General features: G+C 43.9%; 1 pseudogene; it reads right to left on the reverse strand.

The window, feature by feature from the left end:
* Positions 1-424: 424 nt before the first annotated feature.
* On the reverse strand, positions 425-17,382 carry LOC116662460 (annotated as a pseudogene).
* Between the last annotated feature and the right edge of the window lie 152 nt (positions 17,383-17,534).

Consider the following 17,534-nt stretch of genomic DNA (forward strand, 5'->3'; position numbering starts at 1 on the left):
AGGTATGTCCGGGGAGGAAGTGAAAATTCATCCAGAGCCCGCCAGGCACCACAAGCAGGTGGGACTCGGGTCCCCTGTGCCTGTCACTCACAGGACTGGTCTGGACTTTCTTTTTATCAATTCTCTGGCATCTTCTCCTCCAACTTACCAACAACCAGAAAGTAGAATCTGATTTTAGACTCACAGAGAATCGCAGAAAACCTCCTCCACATCAGGCCCGGCAGCACGTGCCAGGCCCTCCGACCGTCACCTGTGGGACCGCCATGAGCCCTCTCCAGACTCAAGGCCCGAGGCCGTAGGTCGGGGGGGCACAGATTCCCACACTCTCCCCAGCAAAGGGGGACCACCTCTCGGCAAAGGCATCTCACCTTCTTCTGCCCGAGGGACATCTCGATAGATACACAGGGAAACAGAGCAGAATGTGGGGGGGTAGGCAGCCCAGAAGAGCTCGTCTGCACTTCCAAGGCAAAGTGGGTCCGTTGACCTAATCACAGGGACAAAGTGAGGACGAATCTTTCCCTGCTGTGCCCCATGCTCCGTGACACGCCTTTCCCTGCGTAAGGAGCTCATTTGGAAGCCCCTGGCAGTGTTTCTGTTGTCCTAAATTGGCATGGTGGTTGTCAGGCAGGGAGAGAGGGCCTGAGCCGTGCAGGTGCTGGACCTGGGAGGCAGGAGACACTGGCTCCACCCCCAGCTCAACCAGCACCTCATTCTGCGTCTCAGGATTCAGCATGACATCTATAAGCAAAGGGATGAGACTGTCCCAGGACATGCTGTCCAACAGGAATGAAATGACAGCCATGTAAAGAAAGTTTCCCAGTTGCCACATTTAAAAATGTAACCCCCCCAAAAAAAACCCTAGAAACTGATTTTAAGAACATATCTTACTTATTCTACAGTATGTAAAATACTATCATTTTGACATGTAATCAATAAAGAAAGAAACAAGATAGTTTACATTCTTTTTACTAGACAAGTCTCAGCGTCTGATGTGCATTTGACCTAGAGCACATCTCAGCTCAGAGCAGCCTCCTCCCCAGCTCTCCTAGCATCAGTGGCTTTGGCTACTCTATTGGACAGCAACTCCAGGGGTCACACCAGGGGAATTGGCTGAAAAGCGGGAGTAAGTGTCCATAATAACCCTAAAAGAATCTCTCTGAAACAAAGGCGGATTCACTTTTAAACGTCTGAAAACCGGCGGGTTTCACCTCCCTCACGCCTTGGCTACAAGACAGCCCTCCTCCTTGCTGATCCCTTTCTGGATGTAGGGAAGCAACCCTTCACACAGCCAGGGTGTCCGGGCATCCAGGTAGACTTTCCTGCTCTCTGTGTCCAATCCCACAAAGTCCTCCTTCTCAAACAGGATGTAGAGCAGGAGGATCTTGTCCCCAGTCTTGTCGGATGCACAGTCCAGCCACTTGGACTTGAGCATGATGAAGAGAGACTCAGTGAAGTCCTCGATCCTCTTCTCCACCACCCTGCAGTCCTCGTAAATTGAAGGCCACGTCGGTGCGCGGCTGCTCGGCCACCTCCCCATGCAGCACAAAGACAAAGAGCCGAGAGTCATAGAGCGTGGTGCCATACAGCTCCTCTGCACGTGGAGCTTCTCGAAGGTCTTGGCCAAGAGGCAGTCGGTAATGGTGACAAGGCCCACGACCTTGCGGTGGGTCTGGAAGTCGCTCCACCCATTCTCGGGCGCATAGTGGTGACTGTAGTGGATACAGAGTGCCCACTGCGAGCCGCAAGGGATGATCTGCCTCACCAAGGAGATTCGCTTATAGATGCAAAAGAAATTCTCCTCTGAGATGATCCCCACGGGTTGGACCACCACGGGGAGAGTCTGGTGGTCCTCAGCACACTGCACGTAGTCAGGGATGTTCATGTTGCAGGCCCTGACGAGAGGGAAGAGGAGACCGAGGTACATACTGTGCTGCGGGCTGCGGGCCTCACTGGGTTGCGGTGACCTGGTGTGTACCAGTCAGAAGGCAGGGGAAGCCCAAGCAAAGCCGGGGGTACAGTTTGTCCTCAGCGTCTGCACATGGCTACCGCAGCTCGGATCACATTACGCAGCTTTTGGTCTAGGCTTCCGCCCTCTGCAGAAAAGGGTCATTTCTTGTTTTCTGTTTCCAAGCACCTAGCCAGGCCCTGATGCAAAGTCAGTGCTCAAAACTGCTGAATAAAGGAATGAATAAAGGAACTGCTTCCACACCCCTCAGCAGGATATAATGCAAAGAAACACAGTAGGATCAAAAGACCTGGATTTCAACTCCAATTTATTTGAACTCCTAAGCTGCAGAATACTTGATAAGAAAACTTGCTTTGGGGAGGAGGGTACAGTTCAGTGGTAGAGCACATGCTTAGCATGTATGAGGTCCTGGGTTGAATCCTCAGTACCTCATTTTAAAAAAAATGAAACAAATAAATAAACCTATTTACCCCCCTCAAAAAATATTTTTTGAATTCCAAATTCAAGAAAAAAAAAACACCTTGCAATTGACACAACATTGTAAACATGAGTATACTTCAATTAAAAAAAAATCCTTGCCTTACAAGAATATATCTGGATTATGGAAGTTTACAAATGTAAAATGCCTAGGGTACCACCTGCATAAGAAGAAGGAACTGTACAAATTTACTATCCCTCATTTATGAGCTATATTTCCTTTGGGGGGTTTATAACCTCTCAGAGCTAATTTTCTCAGATTAAAAAAAGAAGGAAACATTACCGGATTCTCCATACTGCTGAAGAATCAGATAAACCTATGATAGCATCTGACCCACAGAGTTTACTCAATAAATGCTTGTTGAATGAATGAATAAACAAGCAAAGTGAATGCTGCTCCCTGCCACAGAGCATCATGATGGTACTGCCTGGAAATCCCAAGCCCACGTTTCACCCGACTCTACACTAACCATGGGTGACCTGGGCAGGCCTGTGTGCTCCTCTTAACCCCAGTTTAATCATGAATAGAAATGAGGGCAATAACACAAACCTCAAAGGGTTAGTGAGTCATTACTGAATTGTATCCCAACTTTGCAAGATGGAACCTTTAAAGAAATTTGGGCAAAAAGTCCGTAGGCCCTCTCCATATTATCTCTTACAACTACATGGGAATCTACATTATATCTCAAAATAAAAAGTCTAATTTATTAAAGAGGCTATTGAGGTTAAATGAGCTCACTGTCTCAAATAAGGAACACACAGTACAAATAGGTCAATGCCCAGCCCATGAGATACACTCAGTAAACATTCCCACTGAGCCCACTGGTCCCTCCAACTTCAGAGCACGATGATGTGTCCTCATGGCCAGAGGCCCCTGCACCTGAAACTAACAAAGCTAATGGTCCCCACTTTCAAGAGCCCCTGCCACCACCGTAGGTCTAATTTTGTACTTGTAATTTTTTTCTTTTTATTAAATAGAAAAACGTAATTGCATAGCCTTCAGGTCACCAAAACCTGACTACAGAGATCATGATGGCAGCCCTTCTTCGTGAAACAATAAAATGAAAAGCCATTTCCACAAGATCTCTGTGTAAATCTACTAGGGAACTTCATCCTGGACTGAGAGGAAGAGGACTGGGGAGGAGGGGGCAATCTGCGGCACACAGACCCATGGGCCACCTGTCCCACGATGGACTTTAGACCCAACACTCACCCTCAAGGAACTTCAAAATAGACACAGACAGAGTGCTGTGGACAAGATTTTTTTTTTTTTAAAGAAATCCCTGATTCTCTCGCAGGTTTTGTTTCTACCGAGAAACAAATGTCTTATGTGTATAATGTTTCACAAAAGACTTAAATTATTATCACCCCAACTTGACGCATTAAGAAACTGAGGGAGAGAGGTTTATCACATTGTGCAAGATTAGAGAGAGGCAAAAAAAAAAAAAAAGATTAGAGAGAGGCCACGTCGGACACTGTATTTAAACCCAAGCCCCTGTTCCAGTGCTCACACTAGAAAGTGGGATATACTGCCCCTTTCCTGCCCTCTCCCTGCAATAAATGTCTGAAGAGTCTTTTCTGTGCCACCTGGAATCACAATCACTTCAATTTTCCACAAAGAGCTATGTCACTCCTTGGAGGATGTGTCAAAATCTATATGTTGAATGGGAGGAGAGATTTGTATTTTCTGTTTCTCAAAGGAAACATGGCTTAAAAGAAACTGAAAAGCACTTTTCTAGTCTAAGTCTTCATTGTGCAGAGAAGGAAACGGAGGCTCAGAAGAGATGAGGAAAGGGCCTTATTAACAAATATTGCCTCAGCGCAGCACCAAGCCAGCCTTGGGCACTTCTGGGGGAGGATCTGGAAGGCCCAGGAGAATGAGTCTTAGAAAACGGAAAGAGAAGAAGCATACAAGGCCCCGTCTCTACACCACCATACCATGAAGTTCCACCAAATTACCCAGTATGGGTGCAGCCAACATTAAGGTGGGCTAAACAGGTTATAGAAACCTGGAAGTCTCAACCATAGTGGAAATTCCAACATTTACTATGTTTTTTTTCCCAGTTCAAGCATCAGCTCAGTGGGCACTCTGTACCAGGCACTACACGAGGCCTGGAGTTCTCCCAAATACACAACTCTTATATCACGTGTGCAAACCACACACAGGCCCACCAGAAGGAAAATGCCCACAGATAAGGTGGAATTACTGAAACTGAAAGCAGCCAACCAGCATATATTACTAGCAAAAACGGTGCTGCTAGAAATAGACTCATGGACATAGAAAGCAAACTGTGGTTAGCAGGCAGGAAAAGGGGGATTAACAGATACACATTAATAAATATAAAATAAATGACAAGGACCTACTATATAGCACAGGGAACTATATTCAATTTCTTGTAATGAGTTGTACTAAAAACAATCTAAAACATATGTAGATACATATGCATATGTTTATAACTGAATCTCTGCTGTACATCTGAAACTAACATTCTAAATTGACTACACTTCAATAAAAAATAATTTTAAAAAATAAGTAAAAATAAAAGCAACGCCATTTAGAAAAAATAAAAGAATACTCTGATCCCCTTAGCTGTAGGTGCTGGAGAATTCTGGTTACAAACACCAAGTCCACTGGATCACTCCAGCACTGGCTGTCACTCTTTCTGACCATCAGAGAGTCACTTGGCTTCAGTGAGTTTATTTTCTCTTCTGTGAAAGGCTTCAGTTGCAACTAACGATGTATAGAATCTCATCATTCACAAACCCAACAATTAATGAGGACTTCCCATGGGCCAGGCTCTGGAAATATGAAAATATAGGGTCCGAGATATATTCATGGGTAGAAGAAATTTATGCCATAAAGACATTAATTCTTCTTGCTTTGATAGACAGATTCAATACAATTCTGTTTAGATTTCCTACCAGATTTTTTATGGGTAACAAGATAATTTATGGTCAGGAACAACCAAGAAACTTCTTTAGAACCAGCACTGGGAAGGGGTGGATAGGTCATTCATTTCCACTGGTCTTTCTGAAGTGATGAAAACGTTCTGGAATATTAATGGTTGCACCACTGTGAATATGCTAAAGCTGCTGAATTGTAGCATTTAAGTGGGTGGACTTCATGGTGTGTGAACAATATCACAATAAAGATGTTAAATGAAAAAATATTTCTTGACAATTATTTTTCCCTCTATACAACTAGTCTGCCCCACAATTTAAGAAGAACAAAAAAACCAAAACAAACCAAATTTTGCCAGGAGCTCTTTAGGACTGCAATGTCCCTGAGTCTCCAACGCCTCTGGTGGTGCTGTTCCTGTTAACACACCCTAGCTGGGCTGGGCTAGTTAGGGACTGTAACTATCTTTTTAAGATCGACGGTCACACGTTTCACCCTGGGAGAGGGAAGGATGGAGGATGTCACAGCCTCATGCCTTCAGCTCATTTTTAACTGAACCAAGCCTTGCTTTCAACACTGTAATCCCTCTCACTATAAAAACAGTGACATCATCAAGCACCGCCATCATAACACGTGAAAGTGTTCAAGGTACTTACCTGGGGCAGAAACACTGAGGGAGGAGACGGAAACTCCCTCAGCACTGGCGCTCCCTTTTCCCGACTCCACCAGGAGAAGCTGGGCTTTACAGCCGGAGGCTCTCAGCCCGGGGAGCAGCGCCCACGCCACTGAGCTGGTCCTCAGGGAGCGGGAAAGGGAGAGGAGGGCAGCCCCGGGGTCGCAGGGCAGGGAAAGCGGGGGGGGGGACGCGGGCTGCAGCCCCGCTCGGAGGCCAGCCCCAGCCCCAGCCGCCCGCCCCCGATCGGGTCCGCAGAACCCGCCCACCCGGGACACAGCCCTCCCAGGGGCAGGGACGAGCCGGCGGCCAAGGAGAGGAAGCCCGGGAGGAGAGGACTCGTGGGCGGGAGAGGGGAAGGGGACGCCACGCCAGCCGCGGACTGAGGGGAGCCCGGCTGGGGCGAGAGGCGGCAGGTGCACACCTGGCCCTGGACAGCTGTGGCCGGGGCGCCGGGGCAGGAGCCAAAGTCCTACCGGGCGAAAGAGCTGAGAAGCCTTTGGGGCCGATCCCCGGCTCGGAGCTGCAGCTTCCAACCCTCGGTCCAGCTGGCACCGACTGCGCATGCGCAGGAGGGCCAGCGATCCTCTCTGGGTTCTGCGAGAGAAGGTGGGGAAGCGAGGGACGGAGAAGATGGGAGGAGGAGGGGAGAAGGGGAAAAGTGGAGGGAGAGACATGGACAGGAGGAGCAGAGAGAAGGCAGGGATCTGGAGGGTGGAGGAGAGTAGCAGAGATGGAGAGAAATAGTTTTAACTCTGGGGGCATCCTGAAGGAGGCAGCAGTCCTGCCTCTGCACACTTCTCTAACCCTTCAAGGCCCGCAGCTCATATTTTACCTCCCTGGTCCAGCCCTCCACCCAAGGCCTCTGCAGGACCCCTACGGGGATCACACCCGTTGCCCCCAAGCGGAGCTGGGTTTCCTTTTGCTCTGGGAACCAAGCACCCGCAGGTGTTGTCGCTCAGAACTACCTTGGAAAGAGTACATATTCCCCTTTTACACGCTGGGACACAGGCAGGCAAGATCTCTGCCTTACCTCCACTGTCCCAGGTGTTGTGCTGGCGGGGAGCGGGAGGTACAAGGTCAGATCCCAAAAGGAGCATACTGCCTGAGTGTTGGTGCATAGTCCCCATCCTTCCTGGGTAAACCACACCCCACCCTCGGGGAACCATCAAGGGCACACAGTATGTCCCTGGGTGTGGGATAGCTGCCCTCAATTCCAGTGCCCAGCTTGCTAGGAAGATAGGAGTGTTACTGAGTCCAAATTCATTCTCCTTAGTGCAGGACAGGCCAGTAAGTTGGGAGACCAGGTGTTGGGGCATGGAATAGCAACTTTCTGTAGACCTAGATGGCAAACTAATGTCCTGGAAAACCATCTCCCCAAGTCAGAATTCAGGCTCCTTTCCTACGAGCTTGGTTTTTGCAATCTTCTTGATGTAGTAATTCTTTGTTGTTAGAATCCTTTGTTCTTGCAGCTATCTGCCTGGGTCAGATCCCTGTAAACCTCCAACAAAACAAACGTTATTTTCTATTATGTAACTTGTTATCTTTATATGAATGGAAAAGTGTTAAATATCCTTAAAGGTCAGAGCATTCAAAATAGGCTCTCCTGTATATTTTAGGCTCTAGGCAACATTGTTTTACAAGCAAGATGAAGCCTAGGAGACAGAGCACAGGGTTAAGTCAAAGGAACAGATCTAATATGGAGTCAGATTTGTTCTTTTCTATTACCAGGGCAGAAGACACTTGAGGATTTAAATCCCTTTAAGTTAAAAATAAGTAATACTTTAAAGGAATTTACATACATAGGTCGGAATGTGCATAGCATATCTGGAAAACACACAAAGGATTGTAAACAGTGGCATCTCCAGGGAGGGCTGAAAGAAGAGAGGATGAGGGAAAACTTCTTTCACTTGTGTATTTTTGTGCTCTGTTTGAAATTTTTTAACCACATGCATGTATTTCTTTTTCAGTTAAAAAAATGTGTAATGGAGCAAAGGAGTAGCAAGCTCAGCAAATACAGCAGCCATGGAATCACTGAGCCATCACTTTTGATTTAAGCCAGGAAGCATTTATTGACTCTCTCCTATGTGCCCAGTGCTGTTTTAAGACTTCTTTTATTTTTTTTTCATAAAATAATAAAGTGCTATTCCTCACCCCTGCCCATGGCTGGTGGAAAACCAACTGAGTTTTTATTGAGTTGTTTTCCAAGAAGTAGAGATCAGTTATAAACAGAACACATCTTCAGGGCAAAACAGGCGGAGTGGTTTTCCAGCAGGCCAGATAGCTATGAAGGGTTTTCAACAGAGGCACACAGAGGCTGAGAGAGAAAGCCTCCAGGACCCTACAAAAAGCTGCCCAAACTGCCTTCTCCATGGCACTACTGAAATAGGAAAGAAAAAATCTGACTCCATATTAGATCTGTTCCTTTGACTTTAACCCTGTGCCCTGTTTCCTAGGCTTAGTCTTGTTGGTTCTGCACCTTTTGTAAAACAATGTTGCCTAGAGCCTGAAATATACAGGAGACCCTATTCTCAAGGCTCTGACTTTGAAGGATATTAACACTTTTCTATTCACATAAAGATAACAAGTTACAGAATAGAAAACAACATTTGTTTGTTGGAGGTTTACACGGATGTGACCCAGGTGAAGAGCTGCAAGAACAAAGGATTCTAACAACAAAGAATTCATACACCAAGTTTGCAACAACCAAGCATTCCCACTTCCCATTTTTAATATAAGAAGAGCCTGAAATCTGACTTGGGGTGATGGTTCCCCAGGACATTATTCTACCATTTCTCAGCTGGCTTTCCAAATTAAAGTCGCTATTTCTTGCCCCCAAAACCTGGTCTCCTGATTTATTGGCCTGTAATGCACGAGCAGAACAAGCCTGGACTCGGAAACACAGACATTGAAAGTACCCATTTGGTATATTAAATGACCTGCTTCTACTCATCTTCCTGACGTTTTATTCTCTTGACCACTCCTGCTATGTTTATGAAAAACCTGTCATGTGGACACATTTCCACCTCTAGCCACTACCCTTCCAGGTAAGAACTGATGCCAAGAAGGCAATGGAAGTTGCTAGAAGGTATTACCTGGACAAAATAGAGCAGAAGTGGGTTCTGGCTGATGTTCAGGAGCAGGCTGGAACACCTGACAAGATGTTATAAGTACGGATAGACAGCTGGGCACCAAAGGAGAAGCTTCTAAACTTCCATGAGGGACTTGTTGGATAGGAAGGAAAAGTCCCAGACTATAGCTCGGATCCCACCACGAGCTTCCTGGGCGAGTCTGGGCAAGTAATTTAAAATCTCTAGGCCCGTGCTGTCCAACATGGGAGCCACCAGCAACATGCAGGATTATGAAGTTATTCTGTAGCCAGACAGAATTATAAAAAGACATTTTATTGCAAAGGCCCAGCAGGTATAATATTTAAAAACGTTATTGGTTATCTTGACCTAACGAGTTATTTTTGTATGTGTAGGTTTCTGTGGTTTGTAAGGCCTGTGACTAATGATTCCGTTACAGTGAAGTATTTTGAAATTATAAGTTACTGGACACAGTACCCTCATATCACAGTTGAAAAAAACTGATCCACATAAGCAAGGTGATCTGACTTATTAGTTATGAGCAGGGGCTCTGGGGCCAGCCTGCCTGAGTATAAATTCTCACTCTGCCTCCAGGGGGTTCTGTGTGAATCTTGGACAAATTATTGTTGTTTTTGTTGTCGTTGTTATTATTTGTGCCTCTTTTTCCTTACCTTTTAAGTAGCGAGGAATATGTAGACTCTATCTCCTACTGTGTTGGCAGGATTAAATGAGTAAACGTCTGTGCTGCCCACTTCCCTGGGTTTCAGCATTCTCCAGGCAATCAGTGCCAAACTCAGAGGCATTCTCCACTGTCTTCGTCAGTCTGGGATGCTGTAACAAATTACCGTGGGTCGGGTGGCTTAAACAACCAGCATATTCCTTATGGTTTGGAGGCTGAGACTTTCAAGGTCAATGTATCCTTGAGAGGATTGCCAGCTCGAAGATGGCTGTCTTCCCAATATCTTCATATCCCAGAGAGCAGAGAGAAGCAAGCACTCTGGGGGCTTGTATAAGAACACTAATCCCATTCATGAGGGCTCTACTCTCATGACCTCATTTTATCCTACTAATCACCTCCCAAAGGCCCCACCTCCCAATACCATCACCCTGGGAGATGGGGTTTCGACATATGGATTTTGAGGGGATGCAAACATTCAGTCCACACATCGGCTAAGTCTCCCCAACATGCAGTCATCAAACCTGTAGCTAATTTCAAAGTAATATTTATGTCTCTCTGCCCATTTCCATTCCTACATCCACTATCACTGAAGCCCTGTTACATTTTATTCCTTATTTTTCTGGTAGAGATTTAATTGATTCCTCTAACTCCAATGCTCCCCTCGCTCCAGTCTGCTTAACAGCCCTGCCAGGTAGGTCTTCCTTAAAACACCTTCCCACTTCACCTGGTTGTTTTTTAGTTGTAAATGTCAGAATCCTCTCCACACCCCATCCTATACCTTTAATCCGTTACACTACGGCTCACTATGTTATTTTCCTCTTACCAATGTAAGAAATTTCCATAAGCTTAAGAGCTTAAACCAGCACAGATTTATCAGCTTATGGCTGTGGAGGTCAGAGATCCAACACAGTTCTCATTGGGCTAAATTCAAGGTAGCAGCAGGGTTCCTTCCTTCTAGAGGGTCTAGAAGAGAATGTTTCCTTGTTGTTGTTTTTTTTTTCCAGTTTCCAGAGGTCACCCACCTTCCTTAGCTTGTGCCCCACGACTTCCTCCATTTTCATGGTCAGCAGCCTTTCTGAACATTGCTCTATGGCTACACCTCCCTCTGATTTTAAACTCAGCTGGGAAATGTCCTCCATTTTAAGGACCCCTGTGAATACATTCGGCCCACCTGGACAATCCAGGCTACTCACCCTATTGTCTCATCTCAGGATCCCCTTGTCCCATCCCATTCAGGCATTATGGATGTGGCTGTGACACTCACCTGTGTAACATTTCCTCTCATGAGCATTTTATGGTTCAAGGCACTTATGAATGACTTTTTGTTTTTCTTCCTTAGCCTTTCTACATTCAGTATGTCTGGTGGATTATATGAATCCTTTTTATTTGTCCCCCTGCACTAATCTTTAATAATGTATCATGGGTTTAAAATGCTAACTGATAGACAATTTAGAAGACAGAAATCCTCTAAGATTTTTGTCCTAAAATATCTGTCATGCATTTTGCCATGTACAGTAACATGTCACAGGTGGCTACCCTGTGGCCGGGGAGGGACATGATTCTGCCATCACACTCCCCTCATTTTCACCAATGTGCTGATCACCTAACCAAGGCTCTATGCTCCCCGCTTCACTCACTTCCTCCTCCTTTCCATTGACTACCCTGTTCCCATCACTTCCTTCATTCAGCACATCAGGATTTCATGACCACATTCTTCTCTAAATGGAATGGGTATCTTGAATCTAATGTCTGACAACTCTTCTTACTGTATATGCACACACTGACCTGCACATAACCCCGTCCAGCTCTTTATTTTCCTAGAATCTCCCAGAGGAATCAGTTCCATGATGATGGTGATGATGATGATGATACTGACAATGATGACAGGGACCTCTCAAGGATTCTGATAAAGAGGGAATCAATAAAGGGAGGGAATCATTGCAAAATTGCCCCAGAGACAGGCTTAAAAGTAAATAACTGCTATAGTGTTTAATGAAATTGACTAATATTTAACTATTTTTAAAACTTTATATCACTGAATTTAAAATTTTAACGGGAATTCTCATTCACCAGTAACCAAGATTCAACTCTAGGACCAAAGTCTAAGGATTTCAATCTTCTAACAAATTGTCCACTAGCCTTTTAAACACGTGATCCTTTTAAAAAGCTTAGTGCTGGGCTGAAAATAAGCAGGATTCATATAATCTCACCAGACACAGTGAATGTGGAAAGACTAAGGAAGAAAAACAAAAAGCCATTCATAACGTCTTGAACTTCACGTTGCTCACAGGAGAAAATGTTAGCCAAGGTGAGCGTCACATCAACATGACGCCTGAGTGGGATGGGGAAGCTGATCTTCCTCATCAGACATTTATCCTGATTTGTTAGATGCCAACACAGTTTCCTCATTGGATTTGCTTCTAACAAGTATGGAAGAATTTACGTTCTACCAAAAGCAGTCTAAACATTTTCCCCTGCTGTCAGGTCTCTGGACTGAATGTCCCCACAAGAAGGACATGAATATGCTTCATAGGGAATTCTTCCTGAGAAGCAACAGGATTTTCGAGGGCAGAACTGCAGGCCCCCCATGGAGGGCTGGAGGAGGGCTACAGGGGGCACTGGAAAAACAGCAGGAGTGAGTTCAGATACTACCGCTCAGGTCGCCAAAGACAGCATTGCTATCTCTGAGGATATGACATTCTCCCAAAAGTTCCATGAGTGAAGGTACCTGTGAACACTAAGCAGGTTGTTAAGAAACAGCAGCACATAATTTGCGTCACAACTCAATTACAGTATGTTTTGATATTTGGAAAATAATTAGCCCATTGTCCTTTGAAACTGCAGCAGTAGCAATAGAAATAAAAAAGGCTGAGCCGTCTTGGAGACAACAATCAATAAACAATTCTAAATCTGCAGGATTCCTTGACGATATGCAAGCAATGAGCTAGATGTGTCTTGCAGATACCTCTTACTGCAGGGCGCTCTCCTGCAAAGCATAGAACTAGTTTTCTCAGCAGACAGAGGGAACCAAGTCAAGATTCCAAATCTTGAGAGATTTACTATATGGCAGGAAAGATCACACAAGTACATCCAGCCAAATATGAATAAATGTAATCAAATATTATCAAATGTGATTGGAGCACAGATGAAACAGAAATTCCTTTCACCTGGGATCTAGAGAGACTTCTTCAGAAAATGTGGCTTTGGAGATGGCCAAAGACATGGGTGGAATTTTGGCAGAACAGGATGTAAGGAATTTTAAAACTGATTCTAAAATTCATATAAAAATTCAAAGGATCCCAAATATCCAAAACAATTTTGAACAAGAAAAACAAAGTTGGAAGACTTGCACTATCTGATTTTCAGCCTTTTTTTTTTTTTTTAAACTACAGTAATCAGAAAGTATGGTGTTGGTGTAAAACAGGAAAATAGAATAATGGAGCAGAATAGAATGTTCAGAACTAAACCAACACTTATATAGACAATTGATTCTCAAAAAGGATGCAGTGGAGAAAGGATCTTTTCAACAAGTAGTGCTGGAAGAATTAGATAGTGATATGCAAAAAAAAAAAAAATGAACTTTGATCCACACCTCACAAAATATACAAAAATTAACTCACAATGGATCATAGATCTTAATAGGAAATCTAAAACTATAAAACAGCTAGGAGAAAAAGCATAGGCTTAAGCTTTATGACCTTGGGTTTGGCAAATATTTCTTTGCTATGACACCAAAAGTATAATCTATTTTAAAAAGAAACTGATAGAGTGAACTTTATCAAAATGAAGACTCTTCAAAGCTGTTCTAAACACTGCTAAGCAAATGAAAAGACAAGCCATAGACAGAAGCTATTTGCAGATCATATATCTGATAAAGGTCTCTCTTTGTATCTGATCCAGAATAAAGAGGTCTCAAAACTCAATAATAATGCAAACACCTGAATGAATGAATGAGGCCAGAAAACACACTTCAGTAAAGATATCCAGATGGATAATAAGCATATGAAAAGATGCTGATTAAAGATGCCATTAGTCATTAGAGAAATGCTTTTAAAAACCACAGTGAGATACTAGTACACATACATACAAGAATGAATACGATTAGAAAGACCGACCTTACAAAGTGCTGGTAAGGAAGTAGAGCAACCAGAGCTGATACACACCACAAGGAATTTACAATAGTACAACCATTTTGGAAAAGTCTTTAACAGTTTCTTTAAAAAAGGTAAATACCTATCTACCATATAACCCAGATATTCCTCATCTGGTGCTTTAGAAAAGAAAAGCATATGTCCATATAAAGACTTGTAACCAAATATTCACTGCAATTTTATTTATAATAGCTCAAGTTGTAAATAACCCATGCATCCATCAAGAAGTAAATGGAGAAACAAATGATGGTCTATCCAAACACTGCTCACAACAAACTCTTCAGTAAAAACTCAGCACTAAACAATACTCTGCTATAAGAAAAATAAGCTATTAATACAGCAACACAGATGACTCTCAAAATAATTACACTGAATGAAAGAAGTCAGACAACATAGAGTAGATACTGCATTAATCCATTCATACAAGGATCTTGAAAATGCAGACCAATATGTTGTGATGGAAAGCAGATCAATGGTTTCCAGGGGAAGAGATGGGGAGGGAGGGAGGGACAACAAATGGCAGGAGAGAAGCTTTGTGGGTGATGGGTATGTTCACTCTCTTGAATGTGGTCATGGTTTCTTGGGGATATACTTATGTCAAAACGTATTAGCTGTACACTTTATACGTGTGAAAATTACTTTGCCAAGTATACCTCAAAGCTGTTTTAAGAAAAAAGGCACTTCAGTCCTGATCCACCTCAGCGCCTGATTGGAGCGACATGATCAGTCCCTCACCCTGTTTGCCTAACAGGAAGGTAGAAAACCTCTCACGGAAAATAACATATGGATTTTTCATTTGCAATGTCTGCCATGTAATAAAGAATTTCAAGACATGCAACATGTCAAGACTATATAACGGATAATATGAGAATAAGAAACATTAGACAAAGGATGCAAACCCCCAGGTGATGTAGGCATCAGAGTTACCAATAAAGGCTATAAAATACTTTTAATATATTCAAGAAAATAAGGAAATTATGGGAGAATAGACAACAGGGTAAAGACTTTCACCAGAGAAATATACTGGAATGTATTTTTAAGAGAAATCAAACAGATACTCTAGAACTGAAGCTTTCAGCTCTGGAAACAGGTAAACAGAGCTAATTAGGATCCCTTTTAAGTAAAACTTTCAGTAATGCCGGGTAAAATACAACAACAAATGTAACACAGAGCTAACTATGGAAAGAGAAGTTCCCAGGTGACAATACAAAGAGGACACTTAAAGCCCAGAGTGGTAATCTTGTGAGCTGATGCCACCACACCCTGGAGGGAAGGGGTTTTAATCTGCACATAAATAGAGATACAATGTCCATTTAGGAAAAAGGGTCCATACCAGATGTAGAAGACTCTTCCTTTATATCTATATAGTCAGAGACAGAGATGTAAAGTGGCAGCAGAGGTCACAGTGACACAGGGCCCTGGGCCAAGGAGTGTGAACACCTCTGCAAGCTGGGAAAGGTAGGAAGACGAATCCCTCCCTAGAGCCTCGGTGTGGAACGTAGCCTTGGCCACACGTTGGTTTTAGCCCACTGACAATGACTTTGCACTTCTGCACAATAGAACAGTGAGACGATGAATGTGTATTGCTTTAAGCCACTGAGTCTGTGGTCCTTTGTTACAACAGCAAAAGGAAAGAAACTCAGGAACCAACATGAACATGAACCCCAAGCTGCCTGCTGTGCTGGCAGGAAGTTCTTTGTCTCTGATCCTGGGGGAGTCTCCTGTCTTCTGGCAGCATCCACAAACTACCTCATGCTAACTTGACAGCTTGCAGAGGGTTAAATCTTAACCCTGCACAGTTCTTGATATTTAGTTAATAAAAATGATGGTGTCATCATGGGTATTTTTCCATCTTTTAAATACCCTTCAGTCTTCTAATAAAGCTACCTCTAATTGAGAGACAGTGTAAATAGTTTTCAATCTTCATAATAAATAACTGTGGTTTTATTTGGTTACTTAAATTATGAATAATAATATTCACATTAGTAAAAGTTATTAAAATCAACATTGTTTAATGAAAATATCATTTCTTTTTGCATGAACATGTATTAACTACAATAAATGTTCCATGCTTTGTTCTACGATTTACTGTTAGAGCCTTAAAGAATAATATTTTCCTCAAAAGATATTATGGCAAAGGGATTTCTTTTGGTGGAACAGTTCCTACATCAAATCTGGTGCATGGCTCAGGCCACTGGGAACCTAGAGATGATAGATATTAGGAGGCATTATAAACACAAAATGATTTTTAAAGGAATTAAACAACTGGATGTGTGAAAACAAAGAATCTGAGAATATTCTAGTGAAATAAATGTATTTTTCAGCTTAAGCAAGACACTGGGTGAATAAATCTAAAATGAAAAAACCACCCAGAGATCAGCAGTGAGTCATGCATGCAGTGTGACTGATCAAAACCAAGTTGTTTCCAAACCAGTGTGCAGGCTTGATGCCTTCATGAATCAAGTCTGTGTGGCACCAGGCCACCTCGAATACATGTTGATGAGGTATTTATAAGCCCTTCACCATCCCAGCACAAAGCCCACACATGAGCCACAAGACCATCACCTACACATCTGCAAAAGACACAGCATGGTGAATAGCACTTTTCTTGTTCAGTAGCCGGTGGCAGGGCACTGTGAGCAGACAGAGATACAGGGACACAGAGACACAGAGGCACTTCCCCTCACTCAGCTGATAACCTTCCGTGCATTCCTGGGGACAGGATTGTCATAAAATGCACCATGGATTGATCCTCCTCCTAGGAAAGGAACGGTAGGTCTGTCCTCAGGTTGGAGCAAGGGTGGCCGGAGGATCTCAGAAGAGCTGTTTCAGCACAACCAATAGAAATGTCGGCCACCGTGACCACGAGAGACAGGTCTCCTGCCATCCCGGTAGGCACTTGGGCTCCTGACAAAAGCTGGGCTCAGTAAAGGCTTGAGTAGAAGGCACAGACCTGAGGGATGCCCCAGCAAGAGACAGGAGGTAGGGCCTGGTTTATACTGCTCTGGGTGTATCCCAGCCTCATCCGAATACGAAATCAGAAATTTGCAAAACAGCAGAGCTGGGATGGATCATCTACTCCAGACTCCTCACCTTACAGTTTAAAGGGTGGCAGCCCTGGGAGGCAAAGCAACGTGCTAAAGGCAGAGCGTGGAAGTGGCAGCGCCAGATGAAAAGCACCATGGCAACCCCCGTTCAAGGCCGCTGACACTGAGGACGGGGCCAAGGTTTCCAACGAGGAGAATGAGACAGTGTAAATACTTTGTTCCCCCCAAAACCCCAAATGTTTACTAAGGCACAAAAACTCACCTTAACTAGCTCTCTTCTGAGGGGGCTCTCTTCTGTCTCCGTCTTTCTGTCTGTCTCCATTTCTCTCTCTCAGACACAAACACATACAATTTTGTGAAAGGGGACTTCCTGCCATACAAAGACAGACTTCACATCTTCAGAGAAACACTTGACAAAGCACATTTCCAATTCAAGTCTTTGTGTGAGGTCTGGGCAACTGGCTTATTTTCTAGAACAATAGGTGGTTCCAAAATCAGGAGATCATCTTCCCCAAAGGAAGAGTTCTGGTCCGTGTTGATGAAGCTGGGGGTG

Source organism: Camelus ferus, unplaced genomic scaffold, assembly GCF_009834535.1.
Source record: "Camelus ferus isolate YT-003-E unplaced genomic scaffold, BCGSAC_Cfer_1.0 contig1013, whole genome shotgun sequence".
Taxonomy (NCBI): Eukaryota; Metazoa; Chordata; class Mammalia; order Artiodactyla; family Camelidae; genus Camelus; species Camelus ferus.